The sequence below is a fragment of the Chelonia mydas genome, chromosome 1, assembly GCF_015237465.2.
Source record: "Chelonia mydas isolate rCheMyd1 chromosome 1, rCheMyd1.pri.v2, whole genome shotgun sequence".
In the NCBI taxonomy this organism is placed as follows: Eukaryota; Metazoa; Chordata; order Testudines; family Cheloniidae; genus Chelonia; species Chelonia mydas.
Window position 1 is genome coordinate 175,188,633 of NC_057849.1, and position 27,910 is coordinate 175,216,542.

Sequence of the window (27,910 nt, forward strand, 5' to 3'; positions counted from 1 at the left end):
TCGAAGGTAGCTATACCAGCCACTGGATTAGCAGTTTTCTGTTCCCTGACTGACCAGAGCAGGGGCTGCTCCAGGCTAATGAGAACACCTGACTCCAATTAACCTGCAAAGAGTCAGGTGAGGCCATTAAGGTAATGTGACCACCTGACTCTAATTAAGGCCCTTCTGTGACTATAAAAGGGCTCACTCCAGCCAAGCTGAGTAGTGGAAGTGTTGTTGAAGGGTTGGTTAATGAAGACACTCTCAAGCTATTGGTAGGGGAGCCCTAAGGTAAGGGTGAAGAAGAGAGAAGCAGGAGAGCTGTGAGAAAGTGGCCCAGGGAAATGTAGCAACTCTGCAAGTGAAAAGTTGGCTGACAACAGCTGCTACCATTAGGGTCCCTGGGCAAGAACCTGGGGTAGAGGGTGGGCCTGGGTTCCCCCCAACCTGCCACTACAGAAACACCTCCTGGGAGGGGAAGACGGGCCCCTGTCAGGACAGGAGGCTAAACTGTTCTGGAATAAGCCCCTAGGGACAACAGAGACTGTGGGAATTCTCTCACCACCCTCCTTGCTGGCTTATGATGAAAAGAGCTCAGTAGACTGTAACCCTGGCTCTAGAGAGAGAATTGCTATGTGGAGGGTCACAGTGAGCCACTGAGGCTAGCATAAACCGCCTAGAAGAGCGGGACCCACCGGGACAAGGTCAGAGCTCTGCTTCAGTACCTATACTGGTACCTGAAGGATGATACCTAAATCCTCGTCCTTCTGTCTATCCAGTGCATCTACACCAGGGGTTAGATTGGCTTAACTACGTCACTCAAGTTGTGGATTTTTCATATCCCTGAGTGATGTAGCTGTGTTGACCTAACTTTATAGGTTTCATCCAATGAAGTGAACTGTAGCTCACGAAAGCTTATGCTCAAATAACTTTATAGGGTAGATCATCACTAAATATGCCTGATGCTTTTAACCTTTCCTAATAGGTCACTTATCATTTTTGTTGCATTCCTCTGGACTCTCTGCAGTTTGTTCACATCAGTCTTAAAGTGTGGCCTCCTTAACTGGACATAGTACTCCAGCTGAGGCCTCACCACTGCTGAGTAGAATGGGACAATCACCTCCCCGGTCTTGCTGTGACAGAGTGCAGTGAGTTAACAGGTGAGCCTGCACTCTGATCATATTGACACCCATTAGTTCCCCTGGAGAAAGCTGACTGGAGTAAATTAAAGGCAATTAGCTAATGAGGCCAGTGGGCTGGGGGAGCTAATAAGACAATTAGCCAGTTAGCTCACAGATGTTAGAGGCACAAGTAGGAAGGGTGAGGGGGAGAGGAACAGGGCTAGTATCACAGAGGCTTCAGGGGAGGGAGACTTCTGTTCCCCTCAGTCCTGCGTGGAGAGGAGAAAGCACAGACATATTGTAAATAATACTGTTGCAAAGGATTGTGAAAATGTTGGTGGAGGGGACTCAAATGGCAAAGAGTATACACAACCAGTAGAGTCTGAGCTGGTTTTTCTTGGGTCTAGAAGGAAGGAGCAGAGCCTGCTCTGCTATATGTGGAGGTTTGTCTGGGATCATGATTTCCCCATCTGTGGTGACTGAGGACAGATGGGGAGAGATGCTGTGAGGATTTGGCATTAGGGTAATGGATCCAACTCTACAGTGGTTAGTGGAGCAGCAAAAAGAGATGTGGAAAACCATGCCTTTGTTCCAGGAATCCAGATGGAAAGCCAGTCCTTCCTTGTGTGGCAGGCTGAACAGCAGAAGAGCCTGTAAGAGTTGACGAAGGAGCAAGTGCAGGTGAAGCAGCACCTGATCCAGGGTCTGATGAATCCTGTGATGGGGAACAGCAGAAGGACACAGAGGGCCTAATGGGTGACCCGGATGCGTCTTTATTCTCTTTATAGAGAATAGCAATGGGCACTGGATGAGATAAGGATTGTGGGCCCTCCAGGTGGCACCCTACTTGTCATGGAAAGCCCGGGCCTATAGTGCCCTGAGTGAAAAGTAGGCCTGAGACTATGATGGGGTAAAGGCAGCCATTCTGGACAGGGAAGACCTTTTGGTCAATAAATACCAACGTAAATGTTGGGCTGCCAGATGTATTGAAGGGTTATGGCTCAGGGTGTTTGCACAAAAACTTATTAACTGACTCGCTGGCTGAGGCCAAACACCCAAAGTGTGGAGGAAATAATAGATATGATAATAAAAGAGCAATTTCTCCAGACCGTCCCTGAAAGCACACATTTCATTTTGGCGGCACCAGGCAATGACCCCAGAGGAGGTGGTAAAGTTTGCAGATGCATTTGTGGATGCAGACTTTCCCAAGAATGAAGTCCAGACATTTCAGGGCCTGGACTCAGGGAAGAAGTGGTGTGATTTGTCCACACCAAGGACAATTTGGGCGGGGGGGGGGGGGGAGTGTGGGGAGAGAGGGGGAAGGAAAAGACGAAGGGGATTCTTTCAGGGTGTGGTTGCTAACAATGTAGGCATCCAGGGCATATAACGCAGGACTGCCCAGTTATGGAATGTAGATTCACAGAATTTTGTGGGTGGACTGTGACTACCAGAGATGGGTGGAAAAGGAGCATGCCTATCATCCCTGTAAAAGTTGGGGGAAGAGGCTTTAGAGGTGACTAGTGAATGCTGCTTCAGGCAGATCATCAGTCTGAAGGTATTTGGTGAATCCCAATTGGATGCTGCTAGGTAGGAACTTAAAGCATGAGTGCATCCACAGTGAAAGGAGAGTCTGCCTAATGACAGAGACGACTCCTCCTCCCCCCCCGCCCAGAGATTAAGTGGAAGTGGGTAGGAGTGATGGATGAACTGCCTCATACGGTCATTATAAGAACTGACTAGAGTCCCTTCCCTTATAAGAGAGAAATGGAAGTCGGAAGTCCCCTAAGGCAGGAAGCAGGGCTAACAAGAAATCAGGTAAAGAAGTTTGACATAGAAAGATCAGAAAATCCTAGACCTAAGGAGAGAAGCCAAGAGGAAAATAGGACCTCCCTCAGGAAGGAAAAAGGCAACCCATGATAAGATGGAGGGGGGAAAAAGTAGCCCTAGTTTGCTGTTGAAAGTCAGGCAGTCCCAAGGAACCTCTCTGCTGGAACAGCGGGAGAAGGAATCTTGGGACCGGTTTATGGGGGACCCACAGTTCCTAGTAGAGGGAGGAAAAGGAGGGACAGCAACAGGCCCCACCCAAAACTAATTAAGGAGAGTACAGATGCGGGCTGCCCTTGGTGTGAGGATCTATGGACAGGAACGGAGTTATGGAGGTGACCACTACCTATGAAATGTGACTTCTGCGAGTGGAGAATGAGCAACCACCCTGGAGGCAAAGGTGAGCAGAAGGAGTCCAGTGCCTCCCCCACAGAAAGGAGGGCATGGTAGAAGAGAAACCTGGCTGGTTGGCAATGTGGGGGAGGTGTGTGATGTGATCCTGCACTCTGATCACTGTGACACCCATTACATTCCCCAGGAGAAAGCTAATTGAGGTAACTAAAGGTAATTAGCTAATCAGGGCTACAGGCTGGGTGAGTTAACAAGCCAACTGGCCTCTTAGCTCAAGGCTGATAAAAAGGCACAGGAAGGAAGTGCTAGGGAAAAAGGAACAAGGCTAGCCCAGTAGCAGCCAAACAGCCGACCTCCCTCCCTCCCCCTCCCCCTGCTCCTCTAAGGTCCCGAGGAGCGGGTGAAATGCACTGGGGATATTGTAAATAGCATTGTTGCAAGGGATTGTGAAGGTGTCGGTAGAGGAAACTCAAATAAATGGCTCAGCGTATACACAGACAGTGGAGTCTGAGCCTGTTTTTTGAGCCTGGGGCTGGAAGGCAGAACCAGAGCCTGCCCCACTACACTTGCATATCACATTCCTGTTTAATACACCCTAGAATGATTTTAGCCTTTTTCATAACTGAATCACATGGTTGGCTCATTTAATTTATGATCCACTATAACCCCCAGATCCTCTTTAGCTGTACTACTGCCTAACTAGTTATTCCCCATTTTGTTGTGCATTAGGGTTTTTTCATTCCTAAATGAAGCATTTTGCACTTGTCTTTACTGAATTTCATTTTGTTGATTTCAGACCAGTTTTCAAATTTGTTCAGGTTTTTTTAGAATTTGTATCCCATCCTCCAAACTTCTAGCAATCCCTCCCAGTTTGGTATCCTCCACAGATTGTAGAAATATACTCTCCATGCCACTATCCAATCATTAATGAAAATATTGAATAGTACCGGATCCAAGACAGACCCCTGCGTGACTCCACTAGATGCACCCCCTCGTCTGACAGTGAGCCATTGTTAGCTACTGTACGAGTACAGTCGGTCACCCACTTTTGCATCCGTCTGATCTGACCCTGAAGCTTCCTATGGTTCACACAGCAACAGGCCCGCAGTGGAACATTGGATCAGAACGCTTTCAGTTACAAATGTGGATCTGAATCAGGCAGCTTGAGCCCCATCTCTAGATGAAAGACTTCCCCCTAATGTATTTTAGGCTTCTGTTATCTCCCTCAGTGAATTCGTAATGATGCCACATTTCCAGCAGCACAATCATTTTCATAGCAACAGTGCAGTATCACAAAACACAGGATTATAACTGCATTGTACTGTAAGCTCAGCAGAAGAGAGATAATAGACGCTGAGGAACAAAGCTCAAATATGTCATAAAAGTAAAGAAAATACAGAAAAATACTGATCAAATAAACTTTCTATTTATATAAATGATTTACTAAAGGAGGGCACTGAGAAGCTGTGCTAATAGTTCCTCTGTAAATACAATAGATCATAATGGATTATATAGACAGCTAACAGAACCTATTTCATGAAAGGATTTTGTCTTTTCGTGAAAGGATTTGACATGTGCAGCTTCCTGCAGTGCAATCTTGTACTGTGACATTCATATCACACAATGAAAAAAGGGTTCAGTTTAGCTGTGGAAACTTTGTTTCCAACTTTCTTAGGTGTGTGCTAGATTTTCAGAGTTATACCTGAGTTAGGTGCGTCAAAATAGGATTGAAGCAGATCTGTAAGTTAAATTTGATTTTCAACAGAGACCCCTTAACTATAATTTTCCTATGTGTTTGTACAAGGTGTAGCTCACTGGTCCCTGATCTTGACTGGGACCTTTGTATGTTACCACAATACAAGTTGATGATAATTATTGTTTGTTATTTAGGGCCAGATTCTGATACCATTACTCACATTGAATAATACCTTCTACAATGACTTTCTACAAGTCCCATTGAAGTCAATCAATTGTTTTTAATAAATTGTGTACCTACACCTACAGGTATTGTCATAGTTGCTCAACTCATCACCACCCTGGAGCCAGATGGATTTCCTGTTGCATCCTTTCTTTCTGGTGTTGCAGGATAGCTCAAGGGCAGGGAGTGGGGAGTGAATGCTTGTCAAGGAGATTTTGAGGGGTCGGAGAAACCAAGATCTATGTCTACACTAGCACTTTTGTTGGTCAGGGGTGTGAAGAAACACATACCCCTAACCAACATAAGTTTCACTGACAAAAGTGCCGATATGGACGATCTCCCACTGACATAGCTACCATCATTCACTGGGGGTGGTTTAATTACGCCAACGGGAGAGCTCTCTCCCGTTGCCATAGAGCTGCTACACCGGAGACCTTACAGTGGCACAGCTGTGTCACTGTGAGGTCTGTAGTGTAGACATAGGAGTGAGAGCCTAGGGGCTAAGGGAAGATGGCCTTTTGTAGGGCTTTGCATCTCTTCTCAAGGCATGTCAGTGCCTTGCACCACAGACCTGCTTTAAAGCCCGAGGAAGAGAATGGAAAGTCTTCTGTTGACTTTAGAGGCTTTGGATTGGGCCCCCATGTCCCTTGTTTCTGCAGCACAGATGTAGTAGGTAAGGGCTGAGGCCAGCATGAGTAAGCTCAGCACAGCCTGGTGAGCAGTGCTGCTCCAGTAGCCTGATTGTTCACTGGAGTGGTGGTAAGAGACATGCTCCTGAGGAAACCCACGAATCAGCTGTGCATAACCCAGTGCAAGACGAGGGTCCAAATACGGATCTACTTATCACCCTGTGTTGGACCCAGGTTTCTCTCACCTTTTTATTCAGAAATTAGTGCAACACTCTCTGGCTGCATCAAAATGGTTCTTTTTTTAGTTGTAAGGTGTTACAATTTTTACTGCAGGATTTTAAAAAATTTTGTCTGGTTATTTTTGTATCTCTTTGCTCTTTTTTTTAAAGTGATCTAAAAGTTACACATTATCAAATTATGTGGTATGGACACAGTGCCAGCCTGACCATTCTATGATGCATTCGTCATATACCTAATTCCATGGTTTTAAGAAGTGTCAGAATTATCTGGCCCCGGTTTTTCATAGTGACACTTCAGCACAGCAAAGGGCTGAGAAACCCAGCTGATTCAGTCCTCCAAGTCCTGTGTGGAATCAAACCAGCATAAAGGCTCTGCATAACCCTTGTCCCAACATAAGGGCTTTAGAGCAGAGTTGACCCAGGAAAAAGGGATGTGAACGTAGTGTATTGCATCCTGCTATTCCTAGCTGCTGGAATAGCCCTGGAAGAGCCAGCAAAACAGCCCTGAGTGTGGTTTAACAGACATTGTGGACCAGGTTGGCCTGGGCCTGGGCCTGAAATTACCTTTACCATTTCTCTCCAGCTATGTTTCTGTGAGGAGTATAGTTCAGCCAAAATGGAGAATCAGATTCTCAGCATCTCTAACATTCTCCTATCAGCCACACTGGCTGCTGCAGCTCTAGGGATTAGCAGACCTCAGAATTGAATGCTATTTTATTTCCTTGATCTCTGTACACTGTTTCTTTGACTTCCTTTAGTTGCTGCATTCTAAATGGGGCCCTGACAAACTGAAATTCACTGTAACTGAGTACAAGGGCTCTCCCTAGCCTAGACTGTATAGGGTTGATGCAGCAGCAGCCAATTATCCCTGCCTATTAGAGGGAGCAGAGGAAATATTAGAGGAGCTGCCTGGGGGGCGGGGGACTGGGGTGAGTTTGAGTTCTGTACATAAGTCTATGTGGACGCTGTTGGTTGTAGGTGTGGTCTTTGTTTTTCTACTACTCGTTTTGTTCTTTTGGGGCTGTTTATAAGTCCTCATAAAGGTGGGGCTAAGAAGAAGGGACCACAGCTGATTGAAAGCTGACTGTATTTTGCAGATTAAGAAATCAGTGGAACCGCCCACACTTGTATTTAAGGCAATGTCCTTATTTGAGTTCTTAATGACACCTGAGTTTTTTCAAATGAAAAGTGTATTCAAAATTTAATTCACCCTCTTTACTTTTGACACTTTTCTCTCATGTTAGACATACAATAAACTAGTAAGTTTCCCTTGTCTTGAATCTAGTCATTGCTTCCTCAGTTTCCCTTTTGTCATGGCATACACTGGCAAAATGGTGTAGCATTAGGGTTGCAAACAGCATAAGAGAATGTCAATCATATTTGGGCATCTTACTTGTTTAGACAGCCACTATGTTTATACTGGAATTTTTTTATTCATGGAAACATTTCTGGTAGTACTAAATGTTGTCAATGAAACCTTAGCTGGGGGCCAAATCTAACCTGGCATTATCTCCTTAGGTGGTCCAGGCAATTTATTTAAGGCATGTTCTGCTATATTTGCTTTTAGAGCAGTTTCCTCTATTAATAGGCACTGCATTTTTCCATTTTATCTTGTATTTTGTGTGAGGATGTAGAGTTGTGATCTATTGTCATTAGACATTACTTCAAATTTTCTCATTACTGCAAGACATTAAGTTGCCAGGATATGATTTACTTTAGTAAGTGGTTTTTGTGTCATCGACATTTGAGAGTTTCTGTGAGTTATTTAAATTTCCATTTTCCTGGCAGTCTTTCTCTTTTAAAACAAAGAAAGAACTGGATGCTGGAATTGAATACCATACAGAAAGCATTAGGAATATGAAATTGCCCTGTTAGGCAAACACAACAGTAGCACATAACTCCACATGAGACCAAAGCAACCACCTGGAAAAGGAGGAGAGGGGAGCTCAGGTTTATGGGCACAGACTGAAAATATTTTGTCAACGTAACATTTGACTGCAGAGACAAGGACACAGAAGTGACAAATGAAAAGATGCAAATATAATCCTAGTCTAGAATATAAAATGTTTGTTTTACTCTTTCAGGCATTTGACATCTGATCCTGCTTTCATTGAAGTCAATAGCAAAACTTCCACTGACTGAATGGCAGCTGGACCGTGCCGTTAAACAGTTTGAGAAATATAACTATAGAAGAATGCAAGAAAACATGTTCCCAAGGACATATGGAGTGTGTGTGTGTGTGTATATATATATATGTATATATATAATATAGGCAGATACTGGGTAAATCAAGACAGGTATTGTTATCTGCTGTTCAGTGTGTATTGTGTCCCTTTTAGTGGCTGGTCCAAAGATACTCACTACAGCAATCCTTTAAATTGCTTACTCCATTAGGATGGAGGGTCATACTTTTAGCATAAGGTCACAGATTCAATCCCTAGTGAAGACCAGTGAGAGTGATCATTAATGTTACAATGCATTGAAATACTGTGAAGGACAATGCAATGATTTAGATTACCTGGAGGGGATCAGGTAAATTCAGTTTGTTTAACTGAGGTTATGTGGTGTCATGAAACACAGCCAGACAAAACTGATGGAGTTTGGCATTTTATTTCTGCACTGATCAAATATTTTTTGAGGAAAATGAAAAAAATTAAATATTTCAGATCTATTTTTTCCACTTAAACTCAAATCTGAGCATGTCCTAACTGGGTTCTTCCCTCCTCAAGTTCACTGTGGTTCATTTTGGGTGTAGCGGTAGCAGTCCTTCCCCAGCCAGCCAAGGAGAGATTTCTGAACATCTTCCTGGTCACTTCCTGATCACATGCAGGGCTTAGTTGGCTTCACAAAATAGTAGGGCTGGGCACTTTGGAATTTCTCTCTCCAAGCCCCCTGGGGTTTCCATGCCCTTACCACCATACCATCATGGAGAGAAGCTCGGTGACTTCAACCAACAGATCAGGAAGAAAGGAGTCAGTAGCAGTGGTGGCTCAAGTCAGTGGTGAGGTCTGGGTGCTGCTGGAGGAGTGTATTGTTAGTTGGAGGTTACTGAGTAGGCTAGGGCCTCTTCTATCCACAGCTGGGACGAGACTGGTGGAACTTACATTCCACTCACACGTGACTGGCATGAGCTCTCAATGTCCTACTTCAGGGTCCAGTTCAGGAGAATGCTGGAGGGGTGGACACAGACCACAAACAGGCCAGTGGACATTTAACACTCTATGATTACTGAGATGCTGGTAACATTGGCACTACCCTTATCAAAAATATGTCAAAATGGTGAAGTGCTGCTTTTCGGGTCCACTTTCACAGTAGCTTTCTTTGGGACTTTCTGGTTGTGGGATCTTGGATCATGCTGGGTCCCTGTTACTAGTTAGCAATGAACTTTTTTGTTTAGCTATCTTATTTTAAATACTTACTCTTCTGAAGAATTTAACACCAAACTTAAAAATTCAGTAGTCCTCATTATCTGTGCAAGGGGTAATTTATTTGATGACTAGAGGGTTTTTTGGATGTTTTAAAAAAAAAATTCAATATTAAGTAAGCATTGTCAACAACATACAACATGAGTGTCCTAGAGTGCAATGGCCCCCCAACTCTTCTCTGACAATCTTTTTTAGATTAATTTGTTTTCTGATGCCCCAAATGCATCATGAAATTTAACGGCGTCTTCCACTTCTATTTTACATCCTACTTGCACAGTAGTAATTTATTCTAAGGGAAAACTGTTTTCATAGCTAATCCCCACATTTTATGGCACTGTAAAATATGTATGTAATTTCTAATTTAATTACCAATAGGTACTCCATGTTTCTTTTCACACTGCACAATATGAGATGCTGAGAATGCATCTGGAATAATGAATGTCATTATTATTTTTCAGTGAAAAGACTTGTCCAATTGTTTTCTATTCTGTCTCCTCTATGCATAGCATTTTATCAGATGTTGGGATATTTAAAACAGTGGTCATGCATATATAGAATAACAATTTCAATGTCATTAGTATGGCTTTTCACAACTTATATTCTTTTAAAACATTGTGGCATTTTGATTTCTTGGAAACATTTAGTTGGAATTAGCTTTTTCAGAGTACAGAGTAAAAATCAATTTCTAACTTTCTTTTTTTAGCTGGAGGGAACAAAATCCAAGAAAGTTTAGTGCATATTTTTGAAGTTTTCCCTCAAAGGCTTTCTTCACATTGAAGAGAAATATGTATGAAGAGATATATTACCTACAGGCTTATTATAAAGTCCTGACTGTGCAGTAAAGATGCAGCTGCTAGCAGTTCACCACCTAACTTTCCTTAAATTCTATTGGTGGATCATCTTAAAAGCCAAAGTTTTAGCAGCAGTTGTAAAATTGTTTGCATTGACATGCCACAATCTTTTTTTTTTTAAATATTTAATTGCATAAAGCATATAGTTTTATTTATGCAACTATTGTTCCCCTTATTCCCCCCCCCCCCCCCCCGGCTCTAAAATTGCATGAAATTAGTCTGTGGTCTATTAAGCAAGTTGTGCCTTGCTCTTGTGATGCTATCCACTCATGTGGGCCCCTGTACCTGTGTAGAACCCCATTCACTGCAGCAAGACTGCATGTGGGTAAAAAGATCTGCCCACACAGTCCAAATTGCAGGATTAAAATACATAGGTCCTGATTCAGCAAAGGAATTTAAACAGATGCTTAAGACCAACTATATTCACCATTCCCACTGACTTTAATGAGAGTTGAGAACATCCTTAAATTTAATCATGTACTAAAGTGCTTGTTGAATAAGGATGGACTTAGGAAGATCCTTAAAGTTAAGTGAATTTAAGTCCTTTCCTGAATTGGAGCCTAATTTTTTAAAATGATTTTTAATATCTTATAACATCCTTTTTGTTTGCCTGTAGTTTAAATTGACAAAACCTTTAATTTTTAAAGTTTCAATAAATGTTTCTTAATGTCTCTGCCTGTATTCCTCATTTTATTTATTCTTTGGAAAAATTATTTATGATCAGATGTTGTGAAAACTCATGACAGATTTCCCAACCATTTCTCTTTTTATGTGCTGAACTGACAGAAGGACTGTGCTGCTCACCCAGTTGAAAGTAATTTGGAAACATCTCATTCTTTTACTTGCAATGGGTCTGAGTCTCTGACTGCAGTGGCAGCCTCTGCAAACAATGAGCTGCATGCCCATTTTGTGTGAACTGGGGAAATGAATTGCCTAGGGCTCAAAAACTTGGACATATGTTTGTCTAGAGCAATAAGTTTGGTTCCTGTACTAGACCTTGCTCATTTAGTACTGTCACACAGTAAAGCTAAAATGTGCCTGTAGTTATATGGTGAGTTTTCTCTCTCCTTTATGTGTTATATATACTGTGCAGGCAGATGTAAACAGACTGCAGAGAGCTGCTGTGATATAGCCCCTCATCCTAGACCTAAAGAGAATCATTTGATGATGGGGAAAGAGAATATTCTTATTGTATGTGGCCACTCAGTTTTTCATCTCTCTCTTTTTTTTTTTTTTTTTTTTTTAAGAAATAACAGCCTAATTATCTTTGGATTAAACACATTCACTATAGACCACAATTTACTAGAAAATCTACTCCCAACTTAATTCCTGTGATTAATCCTTTATGGGTTTTCTTTTGTTAGTCAATACAACGGACTAATGATTATTAATACCACCTGGGAGAGGGAGATTATATAACACTAGAGTTGCATGATGGCCGTACATTGGATGTTTGTTGGTCTGCCATGCAGCTGGCAAAAAAAATAATGGCATAATACTACTTGTTAGAGCTATTAACTAATTCTTTAAAATAACAATATGAAAGTATTTAATCCTTGTCCAGTTCTATTGACAGAACCAGGTAGGTATAGCATATGACACACTACTTACATTGGCCCTTATACAAATTCAGCTTCTTCAAATGTTATCATGTTTTCTCTTTTTAATATTAATTTGCTAGACTGTGTATACTGAAGAGGAATCACTTCTTTCTTATTTTGGAAATAAGTGATACCTAGACAAGTCTACAGCAGTGCAGTACATTGGGCAACAAACATATTTATTATAGTGGCACAGCAGCATCATTAAAATTAAGGTTGCATCAAGACATCTAGTTAAAGGATTACTTTAAGTCCTCTAAAATCAACATGCTTAGTTGGAGTTCTTTGAAATCTGGTATGCATCAGGGTGGTACATTTAATGACCCAAATTTGGAGTCATTTGACCCAGGGCTTACGGAGTGTGGAAAAATAAATATTTAAAAAATAAGTTTATGGAAAGGTCTGTTTCTGTTTTTGTTTTTCAGTACTAGAGATCAAAGTATTAATAGAATGAAGGTCAAAATGATTTCAATAGGTTGAGTTTTACCCACAGTAGAGTATGGCGGTAACTGAATCTTTTGGGGATCCAGACTGAGAATGGTATTTTAGAAAATGTGTATATTTTTACACTGCACATGCAAATAGAAACTCTCTAGCCTTTTTTTCCTGTATTGGAGCAATAGAATTATCTAAGGAGAAGTTAATCACAAGCTGCCATCTAAGACAAAAAGAGGTTTGGACTGAGAGGCTGCTACAATCTGAGAGTCATAGATGGCAGTTTTATTTTGGAAGGAAGTATTCCAAGCTTTTTGCGGGGGGGGGGGGGGGGGGGAAAGAACTGTGAATGCTCCCTGGGAGGGGAGGGCTTTTAGGGTGCTGAGGAGTGAGAATCAGGGGGTTGGAGCTGCAGTGAGGAGTGAAGGGAATATAGGGAAGGGCATAGATAGTAGGAGAGGTGAGAGATGTTGGGGGCTCAGGCGAGGGAGGCATGGCATCCCCTTCTCTGCCATTGGTTCACAACCCCACAGCTCTGCCATTGGACCCAAGCCTTTCTGCACCCCACAGCTCTGCCTGTGCACCTCAACACTGCATGAAAGCTATTAATAAGTGTAAGAAGAATGTTAATTGGGAAATTGGAGGGTTCATGGCAAATGCATACTGTGTGGCAGAGAAACATTACAAGCTCTGTGTGTTAGAGATGGGGTATGTCTATTAGACAAGGGTCAGAGGAACTTTCTCTCAAACATAAAATTGTCAATATTTTGGAACAGAAACTGTTTGTGATTTCTGTTGCTGGCTCTGCCGTGCTCTCCACCCTCCAACCATTGTGAAACCCAACCAGGTACACACTGTACTGTAACGTAGTTGTCCTGTGCTCCAGACACCATGTGAGAGTTGGTCTATAGAAGATGGCAAGTAATAGCAATAGAAACACTTGTATACCAGTGAGTAAAGACTTCAGGAAGATGTTCCCTGCATGGTAATGGGGGGGGAGGGTAATGGGGGGGCTGGGTACAGTCATGGGAAAGGACCAGGTTGGACAGGTGAATGCATTAAATGGGTCAGGGGCATGGTTGGGGAAGTGTGTGAAAGCAGGGCTGGTGGGGTGCAGAGGGTGTGTGTATAGAAAGGCTGGTGGCTGGCTAAGTATGCTAATTGTGGGACATAACAAGTACAACTGCCTTAATTACTAACTTCTAGGAACAACGTAGCTTTTCCTGTTAAAAAATACCAAGAAATTCAATGGCAAAACACTATGGTAAGAGTTAAGGTGAGAGGTACGTCATCCTCTTGCAAAATGTTGAGTTGAGGAAAACAAACTTCTAAAAACCCGGAAGTGCAGAGTTAAAGTTGCCCATGTAACCATAACTCTGCTCTTTTCAGAAATGCCCCAATACTCCCCTTTAGCACACCTACCTTTACTCTGCCAATTCCACAGTTGCTGAAACATTCAAGCCCTTCAACTCCTTTTACAACCCATTCATTCTCACCCACAGGATTCTACTGCACACTATTACAGGACAAAGGGGAAAAAAGGTTGCCCATGCCACCTTCCGTAAACCCTCTTGGAGCAATGGGCACATATTTATTTCCTGGTTTTCAGAAGTCTGAGTCTTTCTCAACTCAACATTCTACCAGGGCATGGCACACCATCAAACAACTTTAATTCTATATTAACTTATTTTTTGTCCCTTGAATTTTAATAGTGTGAAGAAATTTTGCCACGATATTGTTATGTGAACTATAGTTTTTCCTATGTGGCCCCAGTTTCACAAGATGTGCACAGTGGGGCTTTGCAAAAGGTGCAGGAGCTTGTGTGTGTAGATCTAAATGCAGGATCAGGGATTATCATTGAAAGTGGAAGGTTATACTATATTATATAGGAAAACTCTGATACAGTAGGACATGGAGGAATGCAGTGCAGATGCCACAGTCTAGGGGAGAATGTGTGAATACACAAATTGAACAAAGCTGCTTGATTTGTATTATGAAGAAAGTATGGAGTCATTTGGGCCAGAGAGAAGAGATGCTATGAGAAAAGAACTAGGCAGTAGAGCTGTTTGGGGATTCCCCAGCAAAGAAACCTAATTTTAGCTGACTCTTTCATTCTGGGATTTTTGTCAACAAAGTGAAGATCTTCAATTTAAAACTGAAAAAAAAATTCGTCTTCTGACAGACGAAAACCCAAATAAATCCAGCTTTTTTTCAGTTTTTCCATTTAATCAAAATGCCATTTGTCATATGAAAAGTCTGAATGGGAAATATTTTCCCAGCTCTAATAGGCAGTCATTAAGCTCTTTCAATTTAGCCATATTAGTGTATCTGGCATTACTTATTATTTCCCTTGTGAGACAAGGAAGGGGTCAGGAAGAAATACCTCTGGTATCTGAGGAGTGAAGGGAATGAACTGCTGAATAAGAAGGGGGAAAACAGTACAAGTGAATCACACTGATCAAGATGTGTGCTAATTGCCAATTGCCTGGTCATACCACAATTATCCTTGTCCTCCCTTCCTCCTCTCTGCCTTATCTTTCTTAAATCCACTTGTTATGTCTCCTCTTTAAAATAGATTGTGATCTTTCTGGGTATGGGTCTTAGGTCTTCCCATGCATTTGTCAGAATCTAGCACAATGGGACCTTGATCTTGATTATAACCTCCGGGCACAATTTGTATTTATAGCTTCTTCATTATTATTAATTTATGATACAAAACTCAAACAGGAGGTGCATGTTATGGAACAATCATCCTCAGAAAACTTTGAACGGTTTCAGAGTAGCAGCCGTGTTAGTGTGTATCCACAAAAAGAACAGGAGTATTTGTGCCTAACAATTTATTAGAGCATAAGCTTCCATGGGCTACAGTCCACTTTGTCGGATGCACAGAATGGAACATATAGTAAGAAGATATATACACACACACACACACAAGTTGGAAGTTGCCATACAAACTGTGAGAGGCTAATTAGTTAAGAGGAGCTATTATCAGCAGGAGAAAAAAAACTTTGGTAGTGATAATCAAGATGGCCCATTTAGACAGTTGACAAGAAGGTGTGACAATACTTAACTTAGGGAAATAGATTCAATATGTGTAATGACCCAGCCACTCCCAGTCTCTATTCAAACCCAAGTTAACGGTATCTAGTTTGCATATTAATTCACGCTCAGCAGTTTCTTGTTGGAGTCTGTTTCTGAAGCTTTTTCTGTTGCAAAATCACCACCCTTAAACCTGGTGGCTGACCTTTGTGACTTTGTCCTCACCCATAACTATTTCACATTTAGGGACAATATCTACCTTCAAGTCAGTGGCACTGCTAGGGGTACCCACATGGCCCCACAGTATGCCAACATTTTTATGGCTGATTTAGAACAACGCGTCCTCAGCTCTTGTCCCCTAACGCCCCTACTCTACTTGCGCTATATTGATGACATCTTCGTCATCTGGACCCATGGAAAAGAAGCCCTTGCGGAATTCCAACATGATTTCAACAATTTCCATTCCACCATCAACCTCAATCCACACAAGCAGTCCATTTCCTGGACACTACTGTGCTAATAAGTGATGGTCACATAAACACCACCTTATACCAGAAACCTACTGACCACTATAACCTATATGCCTCCAGCTTCCATCCATGACACGCCACATGATCCATTGTCTACAGCCAAGCTCTAAGATACAACTGCATTTGCTCCAATCCCTCAGACAAACACCTACAAGATCTCTTTCAAGCATTCTTAAAACTACAATACTCACCTGCTGAAGTGAAAAAACAGATTGACAGAGCCAGAAGAGTACCCAGAAGTCACCTACTACAGGACAGGCCCAACAAAGAAAATAACAGAATGCTACTAGCTGTCACCTTCAGCCCTCAACTAAAACCTCTCCAGCGCATCATCAAAGATTTACAACCAATCCTGAAAAATGATCCCTCACTCTCACAGATCTTGGGAGACAGGCCAGTCCTCGCTTATAGACAGCCCCCTAACCTGAAGCAAATACTCTCCAGCAACTGCACACCACACAACAAAAACACTAACCCAGGAACCTATCCTTGCAACAAAGCCTGATGCCAACTTTGTCCACATATTTATTCAAGGACCTAATCATAGGACCTAATCACATAGCCACGCCATCAGGGGCTCGTTCACTTGCACATCTACCAATGTGATATATGCCATCATGTGCCAGCAATGCCCCTCTGCCATGTACATTGGCCAAACCGGACAGTCTCTATACAAAAGAATAAATGGACACAAATCTGACATCAGGAATCACAACATTCAAAAACCGGTAGGAGAACTCTTCAACCTCTCTGGCGACTCAGTAAAAGATTTAAGGATGGCAATTTTGCAACAGAAAAGTTTCAAAAACAGACTCCACGGAGAAACTGCTGAGCTTGAATTAATATGCAAACTAAATACCATTAACCTGGGTTTGAATAGAGACTGGGAGTGGCTGGGTCATTACACATATTGAATCTATTTCCCTAAGTTAAGTAACGTCACATCTTGTCAACTGTCTAAATGGGCCATCTTGATTATCACTACCAAAGTTTTTTTTTCTCCTGCTGATAATAGCTCATCTTAACTAATTAGCCTCTCAGTTTGTATGGCAACTTCCACCTTCTCTGTATGTATGTATGTGTGTATATATATATATATATATAATCTTCTTACTATATGTTCCATTCTATGCATCCGATGAAGTGGGCTGTAGCCCACAAAAGCTTATGCTCTAATAAATTTGTTAGTCTCTAGGGTGCCACATGTACTCCTTTTCTTTTTGAAAACTTTGAAGTAGATTTTTGCCTTAGAGCCTGAAATTGACAAGAACTCAGTGAAGACTTCCAAAGATTGAGTTGATTGATCTGTTTCCTTTCTTTGGATGACCTGTCACACTTTGAAAAATAAGCAGTATGCCTGCTAATTAAGGCCTCAATTCTGCAAAACACTTAGCACATGTTTAACCTGAGCACTTGCTTAAATCCATTGAAGCCAATATGATTTAAGCATATGTGTAAAGTTAAGCATGTACTTAAGTATTTGCTGAACAGGAATAGACTGCTGATTCAGGGCCTAATTACTGTAAAAGGGGGAGCCACAAGTCATGTGATGTATTATTACAAGTATATCTCAGTGTTATAGATGTTATTTCTTATATACCACAATGAAACACTGCCAATCCCATCCTATGTAGTCTTACTCTGTTCTTGTTTGGACATGACACTAGTATATTGAAAGAATTTGTGAATGAGTGCATAAGAATGGAAAGACAGAGTATTTTAATGTTTTTGTGTAGAGTGCGGGGACAATTTCCACATTTCTGGGATATGATTGGCAGAAAGTGATCTCATGATATTTCAGACTTTAAAAACAATATAATTTTGCATGCTTTAATGTGCTGTCAGAATAATTTTATTACTGTCTTGCTGTGTGCAAAACACTTAAAGTTATTACTTTTAGTTATGACTCTTTAAATAGCCATTTTTTAGCCTTAAAGAATCAGCCCAGCAGATGTTCTGCCGAAAACATGAATAAAAATTAGTTTGGGATCTGATCTAGCAGCATGAACCTTAATATTTAGCATACAGTAGTTAATGTGATTGTGTGCTATTAATGGACGTTAGCAGTTCCTGTCTCTGATAGTATTCATAGATATCTAGTCCTTCAAAGAGTCTATGAATAGATTTGATACTCCTTTCTGATATTTCCTAAACACTTCACGTGAATTCATGTTCTTGTGTTTAGGTGATTCACTAACCAAGAAGCCAGAGAGTTAGAGTCTGACTCAACTATACACCCATGCGTAGGAGTACTAAAAAGACAACCTCCTTGCACACCTGTGTAGACTATTCATTTGCTTACTCCCACACTGGATCAGGTGATTGGGGGCAGGCAGTGAATTGATGGAGTCTTGGTTCCACACATTCTGCTCAGAAGAGCTAAACCAGTGCTTGGGGCTGCAGGGAGTATTTGGCAGCAGAAAATGGACACGCATACACACCCTAAAGCAAGGAGAAAATGTTTTTTGAGTAACCATGCCATCCAGGGCTCCTCCTGGGTTTGTGCAGCTTATGTACTCACGTTCGCTCAAGCGGGGCCTTACATCAGAATCTAGTCTGTAGAAAGAAAACCAGAGGGCAGGTTTCTCCCAAAACATTAATAGAGTTCTTCCCTCTCATTCACAAAAGCGATAACAGAAAGTAGAATAATATTTTTGATACTCCTCCCGTGATTGTCACTGTTTCAGTAAGGTCTCAGCTTTTTCCTTTCCATGAGTAGATGGGGAGCAACTTAACTAGCGTAAAACCAGACCAAGTTATTTTCATTCTGACGCTGCAAATGCATGGAACTCTTTCCTTTAAAAAATCAAAACATAACAGTAAAAAAGCCCTTAAAATGCAAATCCTATTGTACTGACACTTTAAGTATTGACCCAAAATATAGCCCAAGTTTACTAAAAGCTTTGCAAATCTTTCAGCTACCCTTGGCCTCATATCAACAGATTCTGGGCTGACTTATGCTTTGGGTTAGTAATCATGTGAAACTTGGTGGTTTTCATGGTTTTGATTTAAAAAATCCAAACAAACGGAACTGATTATTGATTAGTTGATCTTCCCTTTTTAGAAACTGATTTTTCTCATTTGGATTCTCTTGAACCTGAAATGCCGAGTGAAAGTCACAGGGTACAAATCCATATGAACCAAACTCAAGGAGGAAAAATCTTTTGCATAGAAATGCTGACTTTTTCACAGTTGTCCTTAAAGTCCATTTTCCAATTAAAGTTGATATCCGGAGCCTGAGGCGAACACAAAAGAAAAATTGGAAAGCAGTCATAATCAATGTTTGTTCTCTTTCTCACAGTGGTCCATCATTTTAAAAATTGAATATATGCTGTAATTGACAATTGCCTCTCACATGTCTACAAACTTGAAATTGTTATGAAGATGTTTAGGTCTCCTCATACCTTCATTTTGCTCTTTATTCTTACAGTGTAATGATGCATATAATGTGGCGATGTTCAATACAGATGGATTCATCTTTAAAAGGATGGTATAATATTATGATAGCACAAAGTGGTTTTTTTATGACAACCAAGGTGTGAAATCATCATGTTAAAGATGATTTATAATGTTTCTTTTGTAAGAACTGCTCAGCAGACCCCCTTTCATTAAAGGGGGTAGAGAAAGTAAAGGAAAAAGAGGAGGGATAAAAATATATTTTACCCCTTTACATTGCCTGCTAGTTCACCTCTATCTTTTGTTCAGAAGTGACTAAGGTACATGTATAAATCATATATTTGGAGCTCCATTTCCATAATTCTTTTAGGACATTCTCTTTTGTTCCTGTGCTCAGGAGTGGGTTGTTGGTTGGTTGGTTCTGGTTTTTCTTTGGTAGATGATATTCTCTAGGAATATGGGAGGCTTTCTAATCATGTTTAAATCTTAATCCAGTATCCTTTCATGCCATGGGTGAATAGTAAAGATGGTGATTCATAGATACACCGTCACTAATGTTATGTGTTTCACACACATCTTATTTGTATTATCACTTAGAGATGTCAGCTGAGATTGGGACCCCATTGTGCTACATTATGCAAACGCATAGTATAAGTCAGTCCCTGCCCAAAAGAGTTTACCATCTAAATAGACAAGGGAGCAAGATTGTGCAAGTCCAGTCACTTCTCCGTACCTAGAGCAGAGCAGGTCTCCTGATGCCCTGTTCCCTATCAACTAAACCACACAGCTTTCCATAACGTACTCTGCACATCTCACTGGAAATCTGCACTGGTAGATTTCAGCTGAATAGTGATGAAAAGTATCAAGATGTTGCCTGTGTTGTTTGACCCATTGCACATTTCTCTTGTTCTTGGAAATGCAATCTAATGTTATGATTCGAACATGTAAAATGGCTGATATGAGTAATAGATCATGGAGAATTAAGCTGTTGGTTGGTACAATGCTTTTTAGACAAAGTTTTGAAACAAAATAAATTTACATTTAAGAAGAGAGCCAGAGTAAAATAATTAGGGCATTCCAAAGAGTGCTGAATTTGGAGCACATAACAAGTGGGATTTGGTGGTTGATGTTCCTGAAGTAATTGCTCCCACAGGACCCATATCTCTGAATTCAGATAGAACATCTGCCAAAAATGATCTACCAATCACTAGATTCATGCTTCGAGCTGTTGTAGATATTCAACTCCACCCCTCTCCGCCTTCTGAAAAAGTTTCTGCTATATTCATCATTCTGTGAAAAACTTTCATAATAAATCTCCCAACCAAGCAAAACTTGACTGGCTTAAAGTGCCATCACAAAGCTGAACTCAGGCTGCATTTGTATGCATCCAACATTCCGGTGGTCTGAACCCCTGCAATCTTAAACAAACTTTATGAATCCCACTGTGAATTTAAAAACTTCCACATTTCTCGCAACACCTATGAATCATAGAAGATTAGGGTTGGAAGAGACCTCAGGAGGTCATCTAGTCCAACCCCCTGCTCAAAACTATGAGCCAGTTATGTAAAAATTACAGGAGCAGAGCATCATTTCATGTAAAGTGGTGTAGCTCCACTGACTTCAGTGGAAGGTGTGTTTTACACCAGCTGAGTTTCTGGTCAACAATTCTTCTGAAACTTATAAGAGATTCTATATTTTCAGTCTTCTATTGCAACAGTCTTGGACTTTTCTTAAAGTACTCTCCCTCCCCCCATACGCGCACACACCAATTTCAGAATGTTTAGAAACTTTGGCTGTAAATTGGCCTCTGATCAGTTCTGAAGCCTGCAAGATGCTTGAGTGGGTTACAGAGGTCATGATTACGTCTTTGAAGATGCCTCTGGGCACTATGGATGAGTAAACACTGCCTCAGAAAACAATTATCATATAAAATGCATTTTTAACAAGAGATTAATTATTTTTTGCTTTCTTCATAGACTTTGTATATGTGGATTTTTATTCTATGTTTAGAACATCCTTTATCTCCTTCATGAAAGTTCGGTTTTGTACTCTATCTTGGTCTTTTTGTTTTCTTTTTAACAGAATAGCCAGGGGTGTGTTTCTGTTGACAGTGCTTGAGTGCTGGCCCACCATGACTGGGCAACAGCATCCTGGAATCCCACAGGAAAGTGTGAGCCATCTGTGCCTAGCCTTGTGGTTGGATGATTTTAAGCTAACCCTGGTGGTTGGTTGGTTTCTGCTAAATACAGTTTTCTGTTTATTATGGAATGTGTGCTGGAGAGTCTGACACTGGAATTTGGCACATGCCTTTGGGTTAACTTGGCCAAAGTGATTTATAGCTATTTATTCATAGCTAGCATCCAGTAGCGTAAAATACTGTCCGAGTCAAATCCCATTAGGGAAACACTATGTGGTAACTTTAGGGCTCATCTACACTACAGACATGACTGAGCTGAGATAGTGGAAAGTGATTACACTATGGTTGCCCACGGGGCCCAAACCAGCATAATTAGGAAGCAGGAATTTGATATTTCTTTTTCATTGTCATTCTGGTTTCCTGAGGTTTTCAAAGATGGAGAGAATTTTTAATAAACAGTACAGAATAATCACTTACACGGGAAGCAGACCAAACTCTGGACCAGATTCTGATATTATCACTCATAATGATTAGCACCTTACTTCTCAAGTAGTCCCATTGCAATCAACTCATGGAATAAAGAGCTATTCTACCTGACAAAGCAAATCATTATCTGGCCCTATTTGGATTTCAAACTATGATGGCACCTCTCATACAGTGGGATTGACTGCATTGATTTGTATCTGAAATTCCAGGTGGGGAAGGGGAAGAAGTAGGGAGCGAAAATGTATTATCTACCTGGAAAGCTACAGTATGCAGCTGACTCTTTTTTTTTTTTTTTTTTTTAAAAGAGTGGCCAAGATTGTATCCATATTTTTTCACACTCACTCTCCATTGTCTACATTCTGAAAAGACATTCTGTGTATTCATGGATTTCCTTTCTCTCCCATCATAGAGACCAATTCTAGCCCCTCTTCTGGCAGCTGGAATGCCAGCTTGTCTGCTTACCTGGGGATTCTCCTTTCATAAGGGGACTCCTTGGATTAAGATTTACAGCAAGCTCCACTCCTACAACCTCAGTGTTCGGGATGTTACCGAAACATATGTGAGTTCTGACTGTCCCTGACTACTCTGAACCTAGAGGTAAATCAAGGGCCTAGAGGTAAACCAAGCTTAAGTAACCTTCCCCACCATCTTTGATTCTTCACCAAGTGCCAGTTGGCTTTGCCTAAGAACCTGGCCAGTAATGTTCATCTGGTATGTCAGACTTGGTCATGTCTGAGTATTATTACAATGGTAATAAATGGTTATGGTCCCAAACACTTTGACCCCTCTAATTTGCTCTACTAGTCAACAAGAAGCTTTGTAATTTACCATTTTCAGACATATAGGCTTTTTGCAACAATGAAACTTATGGTTTACACAAACAGAAGAAAGGGTAGAAACATTAGGACAGGATGTAAGCGGTTTAACAACAAAAACAGTGTATGAAACAAGAAGAAAATCTCACCAGTAATCTCCCTCCCCCTCCATTACGCCCTCAAACTTCACTGATCAACTATACAGCTTATATTCAGCCATTGCCACTTGTATGGGGGATGTTTATTTCCATATGATGTGTAAAAATATATAAATATTTAGAAGGAAAATATTTAGAAATGTAGTATCTAAAAGGCTAAAATACATATTCTTATTAAGAAGGTCTTGTATATCCCCAGTATGTGACATGGATATCATTTAAGAAAGATTTTCCCTGTTTAAAAAATAAAAAAAATATGATTTACTGTTTTAGGCCCCATTTGGGAAAGCACTTGAGCATGTGTTGAACTGTAAGCACATGTTTAAGTGCTGTCCTGAGTAGGGATATTTTCCTGCATCGTGGGGCTTTATGTAATGCATATTTCCAAGACTATATTAAATAGAACAACTCCAATGGGGAAAGAATACAAGTGATTCCTAAATAATATGATTTATGGCCATTATTCCCACACTGTTGCTGAAGTGGCTGGGATGATTTAGTTGGGGATTGGTCCTGCTTTGAGCAGAGGGTTGGACTAGATGACCTCCTGAGGTCCCTTCCAACCCTGATATTCTATGAAGTCATTGGTAGTTCACAGAGTGGAACATTTAGAGCAGGGGATTGTGGTGTTGGTCAGTAGGTTGGTTTCTCTCTCTTCCGACCCCCTCAGAATCCCCCCTCCCCCGCCCACATCTGTCTGGCGTGCGCACTCACTCTCTCTCAAAGTGATCCAAGAATAAGAGAGAGCATTAACATGGATGGGGTATATATGTGTGGCATTCAGCTTAAATTGTGGCTGATTCTTTCAAGGTTTATAAAAAAGCAGTTATACATTGTGTGTGTGTCAGAGAGGGGAGAGAATAATTTGAATGGATTCAGAAGGTCACCACATGAATGAAGGTATTATCAAATAATTGCAAATCTCTTTAAGAATATTACGGGAATTTTTCACCTTTCTCAGAAGTGTAACGTATAGCTGTAATCAAGAACTTTGAACAGGACTTGCAGTTAATTATGTGCCTCCGCCTAGATACTAAGGTGGCAGATACTTTAGAAATGCTTGTTGATAGACAGGAAACCAGAGTAGTTGGTAATCTGTAAATATAATAACTTGAATATGTTTTCATACTTTGAATGTGAGATTTAAAAAAAAACAGAAATCTCAAATAGACTAACAACCATCCTATTTTCTAATGATGCTGAATGGCTTTAAGAGACTGTTTTAAATTGAAAGTGCAAAATTATGCAATAGTTTAATGTTAAATTGATCAAAATTATTTTTAAACCACAAAATAAATTAATAATGTGTGTATTTGAAGAGCCTGTTGTTTTGATCTGTAATTAGTACAAAACCATGAGCTATGATTTTGATCTAGTTAGTTGTAATGCTTTCTAGCTGATGACTGGCTGGAAAGCTCTTTCCCCAAGAAGTCCACCAGCGAGGTGTTGCAGTGGTAAATCTCACTTTTGTCAATGAAATCTGTTTAGGAGGAAAGATTTATGTTAAGCTGCTTTGTGCTCGTATTCCCATATGAAACTATAACCAGGTTTCTCTCTGCACCTACTTTTCACATTAGAGTAGCTGTTGCTATCATAACCCCCCTTCCTTTTGCTTGTCTATTGTCTGTTTTCACACTCCTCCTTGCTTTGTAATCACTCACCCACACTCATTTATCACTGACTTACCCAGTCCTGCTTACACTATCTCCCATTTTTGTCATGGTGCACTGGTACATTACAAATACAATTAAACCTTTTATGATACTGAGGCTTTTGGCTAACGCATCCCAGCTTCAAGGTTGAAAGACTTCTGATATTACCACTGATATCAGTTCTCTCCCATTTATCGGCAATGTCTGGACTAATGCAGAAGTGGTGCATTAATTAAAGGAAGCATCCAGTAAGGCTGCTGTTTTTGCCAGTCTGACACTGAATTGGAGCCTGATGCCTGCTCATGTTTTAAGGGCCATTCATCACACATGTCATCCAGAAGCAGCCAGCTGTCTGAGCAAAGCCTCATTTGCATTTCATCAACTACAGTCTCCCTCTTCTTCCCCCTTACCCTTTGTATGGAGCTTTGGTTTTTAAAAGAGCATAGTCTTCAAAAGCAGCTTAGCTAAAATTAATATTCCATTTAGAAGGATGATTTTACTTTAGTTCTAAGATTGTGGCATTAGTACTGGGGGGGAAATATGTCATATAAACATACCCACACATCTGTGCCTATCCAAAATATGTAATATATTATGGAATAAGGCAAAGATTTCGTGATGGATGGACTGATGGATGGATTCGTCCACTGGTTCTCTGCATTAGATTGTTGGAAGTAAAATGTTTCATTTGAAAAGATTCTTTATGGCTGTGCAATTCTAAAATTGAGGAAGCTACAAAAGTTCCTACATTATGGATTTTGATTTCCTCCTTTGCTTAGCCCAACTGCCCATTTCAAGTCATATTGCAATGCTATGAGAAGACCTAAGAATATCATCAAAAGCTTTGGATACAGTGTATTTGCTGAACCAGTGTGTCCCAAACTGCTTGGAAAAAGACAGTTTTCTTAAGTTAAGAATAATTTCCCATTTTTATTCAGTGGCTGTCCTGATGAACTAATTGGTTTTCGGTTGCTCCACCGAGTGCAACAGAATCTCCAAAATGCCTAATTCTACCAAAATGTGAAATATGATAAATGTAGAACTATGTCTGCATATGAATAATATATAAATACATTTTGGATATGTCTGTGTGGATGGTAACTTTGGTTTTCCAAAGTATGCCTGGTTTTGGTGTTGTAAAACAAAACCCAGGGCTGGCTTGGATCCCAGACCCATTTATCTGAGTACTCATAATGCAGTTAAGGGATGAGTCAGGGATGTTTCAGATAAATGCTTCTAGTTTTAACCCATATGGAGAATATATAGCCAAACATTTGGCCAAATTTGCTACTGGTGTAACTAGGTATAACTTTTCTGATGTCAACAGATTGTGTTCCTTATGCCAGTAGTGAATGTGGCCCATTGTATATTTATTATATGCCAAGCTTGGCAAAACCCAGAAATATTTATCTGAATCTAGCACATAGATTGAATCCAAAGCTTGCAAGGTTCAGAAGCCTGAATAGAGAGTGTCTATATAGGTATTCAGTTCAGTGTGTGACTACATACTGATTAACGACCCAGTTCAGCAAAGCACTTAAATACATACTTACCATTAGCCACAAGCCTAAGTCTTGGTCACTTCAACAGGATTTAAGAATGCAGATGAAGTTAAGCTGGACCTTAAGTGTTTTGCTGAACAGGGATATGTTGCGGAATTGTGACCGGAGGGAAAATGTGTCTGTATAAACACGTGTATATTTTTGCTGTATGAATTTTAACTTTTGCATCTTCATGCATATGAATGAATAACTTTTGTACTTAACTTAAATATTTCAAAATTAGTGATTTTTTACTTGGAACCAAATCCTAATCCTTCTGCAGGAGCAAAGGTCTCATGAGCCCACCTGATTTATCCTGAAAATTAATATGTGACAAGTCCACTGCAACTCTGTGGTTGAAATCTGTGAGCTGCTCGGGTATACATATGACTTCCCCTTTGCCATAAACCTGGCTTGTATGGATCTTATCTTCCCTCATTTAATATAGCCCTGTTGCCTGCAGTTGCCTAACCTGTTTGGAGTTACTCCAGGAAGTAAGCAGATAAATGGACAATGAATGATTCCATGTGAATAGAAGATCTGGAGATGGTCATGGAGCATATGGCATGTCCCCTGATTGTCTATGATGCCATGTGCTCCTCATCCTGGCTGATTGTTCTCTTTGTGCTATATATTGTATTGGAACTAGATTGTAAGCTCCTTGCAACAAGAACATTGTTTTTGTACATGATCCCCAGATGATTTTCTTTTCGTCCTGGGCTGTCACCTTCTGAGAACCATCTTCATCTTTGAACGCCCAGGTAAATCCTGTGCATCTGCGTCTTTCCCATCAGGGAAGGTGTGGAGGGAGAGAGGAAGGGTAGTTGTTCATATAGATTCATAGGCAAATTTTTGCCCATGGTCCCCAAGAGAGAGCTTCAACAAGGTTGCTAACCAAAGGTAGAAAGTTAGTGGGTCACAATCCATTTTTCATGTTTCACTTCTGTGTGTATGTGAACATGCAACTATTCTTGTTTACATCACAAAGTGCAGTGAAGCCAGAAGAAAAACTTATTTTCTTTATTTATAATTTTTCCTCTCAATTCCCAGAATAATATTTCATTGGAATCCTAATAGACTAAGGAAGAGTCTGAGATTCAATATTGTATTACATGTGTTGGTGACTTCCTTATTAGCCATTAGCCTTTTTATTTTTTTTCTTTTCTTTGTAGGACCTAATAGCCAATGTTCCTTCAACTTCCTTAAGGACTCTGCAAAGTCATTATTTGACTTATTTTTGTTTACAGTTAGAATTTATGATATACTAGTATTTGTTACTCTAAGCACACTTCTAGTATGGATACTTTATTATTGATGCATAGTTAATTTACCGCTTTGGGAACCATGTAGTCTGTAATTATCTAAGCATATACAATGATAATTTCAATACTTCTTTGTGTAAGTAATACATTTGCAAAATTATGTGGAAACATAGTAAAAATTTCATATTGATTTCATACTGCTATTTTCATAATATTCTGGGCTGTGTCCTGAATGCCTTTGTAACATGTACCTGCTATATATTTTCTGTAAATTCAGAGCCTAGTCTTTTCATTATTTCTTATTTGTCTCACATTCAGCACTTTCATCTGAATGTCTTTATTGTCCAATGCTGTCCTGTCAGGTTTATCAATTAAAATCTTCTCAATCCCTGAAATTGTAAAGTTTCTCACTGAATCTGACACATACAGATACCTTTTGTACATTCTAGTCCTTCTGGATTCTTTTTTCAGTATATTAATATAATTCCTTATGAACATATAGAGATTATTGCCTAGATCAA

General features: G+C 40.4%; 2 long non-coding RNA genes across 2 annotated transcripts; both read left to right on the top strand.

Annotated features, from left to right (window-relative positions):
• The first annotated feature begins 217 nt into the window (after positions 1–217).
• LOC122462170 lies at positions 218–11,579 on the top strand. The gene is made up of 3 exons (XR_006284571.1): positions 218–270; positions 1,007–1,139; positions 8,146–11,579. It is a non-coding gene; the product is annotated as an uncharacterized LOC122462170 (long non-coding RNA).
• A 14,186-nt stretch (positions 11,580–25,765) lies between these two features.
• Positions 25,766–27,584, top strand: LOC122462171. The gene is made up of 2 exons (XR_006284572.1): positions 25,766–26,888; positions 27,300–27,584. It is a non-coding gene; the product is annotated as an uncharacterized LOC122462171 (long non-coding RNA).
• The last annotated feature ends 326 nt before the right edge of the window (positions 27,585–27,910 follow it).